Here is a 10,274-nt window from a genome sequence, read left to right on the forward strand (position 1 = left end):
GAAGTTTACAGAGTGAGAAAAAGAAAAGTGTGTTTATAGCAGCAGCTACTGCAGCCAGAGAGAGTCTGACAGGCCCAGCTGTGAGCCACATGTTAGTATCCAGCTGTTCACTGTGTTCACCGCCTCCAGAGGAAGAAAGTGTGCTGCTGTAACCTTCCCTCGCCTCTCTCCATCTCTGCACTTTGCCATAAGTTGACCCAGAGCAGAAAGCTAGTTAGCAGCTACGAGCCAAACTCAGAACACTGAGCATCAGCCAGAGGTCTCCGTGGGTCAGAGCCGTGGATCTGGAGATAAACCTGCCGTTCTGACACTCATGTCAACATGACAAAGTCTGCTTTCCATAAGGAGACAAATTTGTGTTGAAAGTGTTACAAATGTGCACAATATTATCAACAAGCAATGATTTGTACACATTTGTTTCACACTGGGACTTGAAAGCAGCTCACATTTGTGGATCTGTGTGAAGCTGGCAGTTAAATTAGACTCAAAACCCCACGTGGGCACGAGACGTGATCTGTGCGTGTCAGGTGATTCGTCCACATGTATTTAACGTGTTGTGAGCTGTGTATTATCACCAGATCTGCTGTTATTGTGCAATAAATATCTTTATGTTTTCGACCCTGAGCTGATGTATTTTATACTCAGGGCTGCCCGTGGCTGTATGAAAACAACAGAAGATGATCGCTCATTGAAACGGACTGAAGACATAATTATATACAAATAGTTTTCATGATTATTCTTCTTATTTTACAATTATTGGACCACAGCTACATTTTATTTACTTATTCTGAACTCAAACAGACCTGCAGAATGATGCTTTATTTAAAGTAGGCCTGCACAGGCCTGTGCTGTTTTTCTCCTCTTTAAAGTTTTTGTTAAAAAGTTCTTAAAAGGTAAAAAAGCTCTTCTTATTATTAAGACATCTTGTATTGTATTAAGTATATTTATTATCATCTCTGAATTATGGACGATGAATTTTAAAGAAAGAAATCTGAAAAACAATCCAGACGTTAAAATTTGTCCCTCAATGATCAGCAGTTACTCAGGTTTGTGTCGACACATTTGTACAATAGTTTGTGTGAACTGGAGACCTGAAAAGTTGCACACAAATCACTGCACACATCTGTAAATCTTACTTTCTGCTTGTGAATCATATTATACACAGTTGTACCACTTTCAAGGTAAATTTGTTGCCATAAAAACAAGGATATACTGTCCACCTTCACTCCCTGTCTCTGTAGCTGTAAGTGGTTCTTCAAAGGGAAAATGCAGCTGTTAGCTGTAATGTTAGGATTTGTAGATCACTTTATAAATGTGGAGTGTGTGGAGAACAAGCTGTGTGAGTCAGATACACCAGTGGGCCACCACACACGTGTACCACACGGTAAATAAATGTAAACACTGATTTTTAAATCCAACTTCATTTACAGTCAAAGTGTCACCAGGATGCAGTAAATCTTTCTCCTCTGAACAACAGCAAAAAGAAAATCAGGCTTCAAAATGACTTCATGTTTCTATTTGTGTCTAACTGGATAATTTTCTGTGAACAGTTCCCAGTAAGCCCACTGTGACCCTGCAGCCATCCTGGCCTCAGATATACAGCGGTGAGACAGTCACTGTCAGATGTGAGATTCAGGGAGGTGAAGGAGCTCAGTGGACGTATGAATGGAGAGCAGCCAAGTTAAACACACCTCCAACATCCAATGAATACAGAATCATCAGAGCTACTGAGTCTGACAGTGGAGGATACAGCTGCCCGGGCAGGAGGGACTATTTCTTCTCAGGGTGGAGTGATATCATCACACTGACTGTATCATGTAAGATCTTTCATCCAGATTATTTCAAATTACTTATTGTGTTAATCTAACCTTTAATTGGGAAAATGAGTCATCTGCCTATTAAATAAAATCACAAATCAGATGTTAATTTATTAATTTTTTATTCTAGTAACTTTCAAACATGATAACAGACAGTTTGTGTTTATATTACAAAACTGATCATTTAACCATTTGTGGACAGGCTGCAGTCTTCAGTGTCCATGAACAGCATCAACATGCTGGTTCAGACGTTTCTTCTCAGGGTCGAAATTATTTATTTTCTTCTTGTATAAAAATATTTTTAATGTTAGTTTTAATCCAAAATTAATGGTTAAAAACATGTAACACATATAAACATTATAGAAAAAGCAAGTGAATGTTTCAGTTCAACAAGCGCTCCAGTCAGACATTAAACTTCAGTAACACTGTGCAGTTATGAAACTTTAATCTGAGTCAAACTGATTTAATCAGCATTAAATAAATCAATGAAATAAACATCACCCCACAGATACAACCCCAGTGAATTATGTCCAGTGTTCACTCAGTGTGGGTGTTAAACTGTGTGACTGGAGTCGTGCTTTGTGGCATCGAGAGCTCAAAACACTCCGTCAGCAACAAACTGACCATGGATTAAAAAAGTACACTTGGTGAGAGACAAACAGGGTATTTTAAAACTTTACTTATACTCGATAGCACTATAATTACTGCTTGTGAATTGAAATGCATTCTGGGATACCTGGCTGCCTCACGTCCACAGTACCACCAGTTCATCGCAGTCAATTTTCTAGTATCGATCTGTGCTGACTTACTCTACATGGTAACCAATCAGATGTTAGACAAGCTGCAGTGGCAGCGTTAAACAAGACCCTCCACAGGTTGATCACATTTTGGCAAGTTTGGTCTCATGAGGAACACAAACTCCATCTTTAGCTGAATTAAACTCAAAGGACTCCTGTGTGGTTTTATTTTATTGGAGACTTCATTGGAGTCTGTCAGCCTCTCTGATTGTTGAGTTTTCCTCTGTAAATAAGGTGTTTACATTATTCAAAATTACATCATAGAAAACTACATGAACTTGATGTTGGAACCATGTCAGCGATGGTCACGGTGCTCGAACAATAACAGACACCATTCAGTGTAGTGTGACTTTAGACTATTATTAAAGGGAAAAGTAGAGAGGACACAAACAAACTGACCATGGATTAAACATGGATAAAGTACTTTGTATTTGTGACATTTGTCTTTGAATAGATGAAGAATAAATCAGAGGGAATCTGTAGTGTAGTTGTGCATGAAGACAGTCTAATGTGTCACATGCAGGTAAATGTTTTCTGTTTGGTGCTAGAAGCTTAATGACTGAGTGAATGTGTAAAGTTTGATCATTACTATTAAGCACTTACTGAAAAAACAACAAATTGCATATTTCTAAAATGATTCTTGAATTTTTTTACTTTCTCTTTAAAATCTTTATTTATTGTAACAAAGTTTTTCCTGAAGCAACTGACAGTCTGATGTTTGTCTTTCCTGTAACATCAACAGCAAGTAAACCCAGAGCCACACTGACAGCACAAAGTTCAGTCATGCCAGCAGGGGGCAGTGTGACACTGAGCTGCTCTGTGGAGGGCTCTGCTGGCTGGAAGTTTGACTGGTTCAGACGTGATTCAGTCTCTTCTAAAGCTCAGCTCATGAGAGGAAATGAAGCAAACAGAGTTATTAGTGTCTCACAAGGAGGTCTGTACCACTGCAGAGGAGGGAGAGGAGATCCAGTTTACTACACAGAGGACAGCAGTGACGTCACAGTTAAAGAAACTCGTGAGTTTAAGCACCCCATTTAGAGTAAAAAAAATGAAGTCTAAAGTTTAAAAACCACATTATGAGATAGTTCATCCTCATCGCAGGTTTTTAATGCAAAATAATTATTTTTAAAATAAAATACTCAGAAATCCCTGTTACTGAAAACAAATGATCTCATGGTCCTGGGCCGTGTTGGCCCAGTATTCTTAGTTCTCTTGTATTTTTGTATTCAGTTCCCTGTTTAGGTTCTGTTTCCTGAGTTGCCCTGTTATGTTGTTCCCTGTGTGCTTTCCCTTTGTGAATCTCACCCCCTGTGTGCCCCTCTATGTATTCATGAGCCCTTGTCCCCTTTCGTGTTTTATTCCATGTTTTCCCCAGCCTGTTATGTCTGTGTTCTCCCCGTGCTCTCTCCTCCTGTCTGAACCTCTGTGTACTTCCTGTTTGACTCTGCCCGTCTCCCGTCAGTGTTATGTTCACCCCGCCCTGTCTCGTTATGGTTATCTGTGTCAGCTGTGTTCCCCGTGTGTTCCCACTTTCCTCGTTAACCCTCTGTGTATTTCTGTCTGCGTCTCCCTCTGTTCGGCGTCGCGTTCTCCCTCATGTTGTGTGTTATTCTCCCCGTGGTTCCTGGTACATCTCATGTTTAGTTTTTCCAGTTTAGTTCAGTACTGTTTTGTGTTTCACCTTTAAGCCAGCATCAAAACCGTGATCTTTAAGTTTATCCCCGTGTCTGTGAGTCTGCATCTTGGGTCCTTCTCCTGCCTGCCACACAACGAACCATGACAAATGAAGTGTCCTGCAGAGTAATCAGTGATGATAATGATGTCTAACGTTATTGATCTGAACAGGAAATTTTATATAACTCTCAAGGCTGCAACAGCAGTGGTGTGGAAGGTGAGAGAAAGGGCTGAAGAGCAGGCACTGACTAATGACTTATTGGGAGAGAGCTGTATTTACAGTCGTGAGATACAAACAGAAGCAGTGCAGGGACAAAAGAAATACCTAAACTGGGAAAACTAAAAATCATACAAAGGAACAAAAAACCTGGGACAAACCCAGTACATGACACATAAAGACCTGAGATATGGAACATGGAGCCTGGAATGCAGAAGGACAGGGGGGATAACAGGCACACAAACCAGCAAGAAACAGGACAACACTGATCTTAAATACACAGGCAGTAATGAGGGAGTGAGAAACAGGAAGGAAGCACAGCTGGGTATAATTAGAGATGAAGCAAGAGGAAAGCAAAACTAGACACACTGCACACAGGATGGGCTATCAAAAATGTTTTTTTAAAAAAAAAAAAAATAAATAAATAAAAAGGAAGCATGACATTCATAAAGATGCAGAATAGACACTGAGACATGAAACACAGGGAAGACGTAGAGACAGAGAAACAAGACAAGCATTTGACACATGGAGACAAAAAGGAAAACAAGGATACAGAACAAAACCTTCACTAGAGACATGACAGCAAGAACACAGCGAAAGGCACAGAACAGAACAGGAAACCAGAAAATATCAACACAGAAACCCCCAGAAAACAATAATTCAAAGAATATAACTTAAACCAAAACACAAACAGTGGGTCACCAGAGCCAGGACTGTGACAACAGCACATTCATTTCAGGTTGCCAAATCTGCTTTCTTTAGGATTTAAAATGTAATATAGTTTAAGCTTTGACGTTGACATGTTTTTATAGAAGTCATTTTGCTTTGACATTTCCAATCAGCTCACAGAGAAACCAACACACACACAGTCAACTACAGCTTATCAAAATGTCAAAGTACTCGAGCACTACGGCTGCAACTGTTCATCGAGTAATTCTCATAAAACGATTATAAAAAAATCTTTCCCCTTTTTTTTTGCTTTGATGCTTCGTTTAACAAACAGCTCTGTAGAGTTCAGTCGTCACCATGTGAACTCGAGTGTTTCACCCACATTTGCATCTATAAATAGACCTGCAATAGAAACATATTAAGAAGCACGCCTGTGGATAAAAAGTATGACAACACTGAACGCATGCAGCCCCCAGTTTTCCTACAAAAACACTCATAAAAAACAGCAGCAGTGATGATGATGCTGACACAGTTTAACATGCAGTCAGTCTGCACACATGTAGCAAAGAGGTGGAGCTGTTACAGAGACGGTGAGCTCAAGCTGAGTGAAAGAAAATCTGTTTCTAGTGTGTAAAACAGGAGCGCTGTTCCTGTCTTCACCATTAAAACCTTTCCTGGGAAAAAGCTCAGAAGTCCTTCATCACCTGATCAATGAACTCTGACTTGAGGAAAAGTGAACTTTTTAGCTGCTCCATCCACGGCTGTTTGTTTTACACAGGAAAAAAATTCTGCATTAAAGATGCAGAAGTCACATTAAAATATGCAGATGAACTGTTAACTTGCCCGGTGTCATGTTTAAATCAGGCAGCTCACAGAAGGCTCACAGCAGCTCTCCAACATTTTATACCAGTGATAACTGCAGCAAGAAGGGAGGAGTCTAAAGGGGGGCGTGGGGTGTACCATGACCATATTTATTCCAAGGCTTTCATTACATTATTTTTCCAATTTAAAATAAAGTAATGCAAAATATTAATACAAATGCTTTAATATTTACAATTATAAATATAAAGGTTTTTTGCAGTAAAACTCAGACACTGACCTGGGGCTGTTAGGTTGGAAACTGAATTATTATTAACATCTGCATCAGCAGAACCTCGTTTACATCAATGCAAGAATTTGCCTGAAAGGACAGAGTAAACCTCATTACACTGACTTTTTATCATTGCAACCAACACGTAGTCTGCACACTGAAATTAATTCTAACACTAATCATTCAAATAATTATGATAATAAGCTGCTGCTGGAAACAGTGATGTCTTTGTTTTTCTCAGTTCGTAACAGGATCACAGTGAATCTGCAGCACAGCTGGTCTCAGATATTCACTGGTGAGACAATCACTGTCAGATGTGAGATTCAGGGAGGTGAAGGAAAGGTGTGGAAATATGAATGGACAGCACCCAACACAAACAGCCCTCCAACATCCAGTGAATACAGGATCAGCAGAGTTTCAGTGTCCCACAGTGGAGACTACAGATGTCGGGGTAGCAGTGACTATCTCTTAACAGGATGGAGTGATGCCTTCAGACTGACAGTTTCATGTGAGTTGGACCATGATTCATGCTGACATTTCATGTTTTCATGTTTACATCTGTCTTAACAGGAAAACTCCAACAATGATCCAGCTGTCTGCAGGCAGCTCAGGACAACAGTTTTTCTCACTGTACAAACAGAAAGGAGAGACACCATGGAGGCTCTTAAAATATCAGCAATGTAAAGAGGAATGTACAGAGATGACAGTTTGATAAGAGGATGATAAATCAGTGAAATCTTTAGTTTGTTAAACAGTCTAATGTGTCACATGCAGGGAAACTAATTAATTTTTGTGTTTGTAGATAAATTACTCTGTGAATGTTTAAAGTGTGATTAGTGCTGTAAGAAATGTATTCTTTATGATGATTTAATTTTTTTTAATGGTTTTGTTTCTTCAACAGCAAGTAAACCCAGAGCCACACTGACAGCACAAAGTTCAGTCATACCAGCAGGGGGCAGTGTGACACTGAGCTGCTCTGTGGAGGGCTCTGCTGGCTGGAAGTTTGACTGGTTCAGACGTGATTCAGTCTCTTCTAAAGCTCAGCTCATGAGAGGAAATGAAGCAAACAGAGTTATTAGTGTCTCACAAGGAGGTCTGTACCACTGCAGAGGAGGGAGAGGAGATCCAGTTTACTACACAGAGGACAGCAGTGACGTCACAGTTGTGGAGACTTGTGAGTTTTAAACTTTCTGTTATTTAAGTTTCTCATGTGTTTCATACAAATGTAGAAATAAACATTGTGGCATCAACTCCAGAAAAGACTAGAAAAACTGCATATTTTTAGGTCATTATCAGCTGTTAGTCTTTAAATTGTGTTTAATATTTGTGTTAAATATTTTTGGCCTCTCTTTCTAAATGCTTCTTCACCTTAAACTGACTTTAAGTGGACATGAAAGACTACATGTATTAAGCCACAGAGCCCTAAAAACAAACAAACAAACAAAAATAAAGGTTAATCCTGAACATGTTGTTATCCGAGGTCATCACCAAGCTAACAGCTCAGCTAACATCAGGTCAGATCAGGGTCGGTAACCTGCGGCTCTTCCGCCCCTCAGCTGTGGCTCCCGCAAACTTTGGGTGAAACAATTAAAAATAAAAGTCCCAAACTTCCTTTAAGAAGGTGGCCTGATGGGTAATGTATTCCGTGTATTCCGTGCCACAGGTTTAATGTTGTGGTGAAGACAGGGACCGCCTCTCTCTGCGGTGTGTGCGAAGCAGCGAGTGAGAGTAACATCTGCAGGAGGAAGTTTACAGAGTGAGAAAAAGAAAAGTGTGTTTATAGCAGCAGCTACTGCAGCCAGAGAGAGTCTGACAGGCCCAGCTGTGAGCCACATGTTAGTATCCAGCTGTTCACTGTGTTCACCGCCTCCAGAGGAAGAAAGTGTGCTGCTGTAACCTTCCCTCGCCTCTCTCCATCTCTGCACTTTGCCATAAGTTGACCCAGAGCAGAAAGCTAGTTAGCAGCTACGAGCCAAACTCAGAACACTGAGCATCAGCCAGAGGTCTCCGTGGGTCAGAGCCGTGGATCTGGAGATAAACCTGCCGTTCTGACACTCATGTCAACATGATAAAGTCTGCTTTCCATAAGGAGACAAATTTGTGTTGAAAGTGTTACAAATGTGCACAATATTATCAACAAGCAATGATTTGTACACATTTGTTTCACACTGGGACTTGAAAGCAGCTCACATTTGTGGATCTGTGTGAAGCTGGCAGTTAAATTAGACTCAAAACCCCACGTGGGCACGAGACGTGATCTGTGCGTGTCAGGTGATTCGTCCACATGTATTTAAGCTGTTGTGAGCTGTGTATTATCATCAGATCTGCTGTTATTGTGCAATAAATATCTTTATGTTTTCGACCCTGAGCTGATGTATTTTATACTCAGGGCTGCCCGTGGCTGCATGAAAACAACAGAAGATGATCGCTCATTGAAACGGACTGAAGACATAATTATATACAAATAGTTTTCATGATTATTCTTCTTATTTTACAATTATTGGACCACAGCTACATTTTATTTACTTATTCTGAACTCAAACAGACCTGCAGAATGATGCTTTATTTAAAGTAGGCCTGCACAGGCCTGTGCTGTTTTTCTCCTCTTTAAAGTTTTTGTTAAAAAGTTCTTAAAAGGTAAAAAAGCTCTTCTTATTATTAAGACATCTTGTATTGTATTAAGTATATTTATTATCATCTCTGAATTATGGACGATGAATTTTAAAGAAAGAAATCTGAAAAACAATCCAGACGTTAAAATTTGTCCCTCAATGATCAGCAGTTACTCAGGTTTGTGTCGACACATTTGTACAATAGTTTGTGTGAACTGGAGACCTGAAAAGTTGCACACAAATCACTGCACACATCTGTAAATCTTACTTTCTGCTTGTGAATCATATTATACACAGTTGTACCACTTTCAAGGTAAATTTGTTGCCATAAAAACAAGGATATACTGTCCACCTTCACTCCCTGTCTCTGTAGCTGTAAGTGGTTCTTCAAAGGGAAAATGCAGCTGTTAGCTGTAATGTTAGGATTTGTAGATCACTTTATAAATGTGGAGTGTGTGGAGAACAAGCTGTGTGAGTCAGATACACCAGTGGGCCACCACACACGTGTACCACACGGTAAATAAATGTAAACACTGATTTTTAAATCCAACTTCATTTACAGTCAAAGTGTCACCAGGATGCAGTAAATCTTTCTCCTCTGAACAACAGCAAAAAGAAAATCAGGCTTCAAAATGACTTCATGTTTCTATTTGTGTCTAACTGGATAATTTTCTGTGAACAGTTCCCAGTAAGCCCACTGTGACCCTGCAGCCATCCTGGCCTCAGATATACAGCGGTGAGACAGTCACTGTCAGATGTGAGATTCAGGGAGGTGAAGGAGCTCAGTGGACGTATGAATGGAGAGCAGCCAAGTTAAACACACCTCCAACATCCAATGAATACAGAATCATCAGAGCTACTGAGTCTGACAGTGGAGGATACAGCTGCCGGGGCAGGAGGGACTATTTCTTCTCAGGGTGGAGTGATATCATCACACTGACTGTATCATGTAAGATCTTTCATCCAGATTATTTCAAATTACTTATTGTGTTAATCTAACCTTTAATTGGGAAAATGAGTCATCTGCCTATTAAATAAAATCACAAATCAGATGTTAATTTATTAATTTTTTATTCTAGTAACTTTCAAACATGATAACAGACAGTTTGTGTTTATATTACAAAACTGATCATTTAACCATTTGTGGACAGGCTGCAGTCTTCAGTGTCCATGAACAGCATCAACATGCTGGTTCAGACGTTTCTTCTCAGGGTCGAAATTATTTATTTTCTTCTTGTATAAAAATATTTTTAATGTTAGTTTTAATCCAAAATTAATGGTTAAAAACATGTAACACATATAAACATTATAGAAAAAGCAAGTGAATGTTTCAGTTCAACAAGCGCTCCAGTCAGACATTAAACTTCAGTAACACTGTGCAGTTATGAAACTTTAATC

This window comes from Aulonocara stuartgranti, assembly GCF_965226115.1.
Source record: "Aulonocara stuartgranti genome assembly, chromosome: 3".
NCBI classification, from domain to species: Eukaryota; Metazoa; Chordata; class Actinopteri; order Cichliformes; family Cichlidae; genus Aulonocara; species Aulonocara stuartgranti.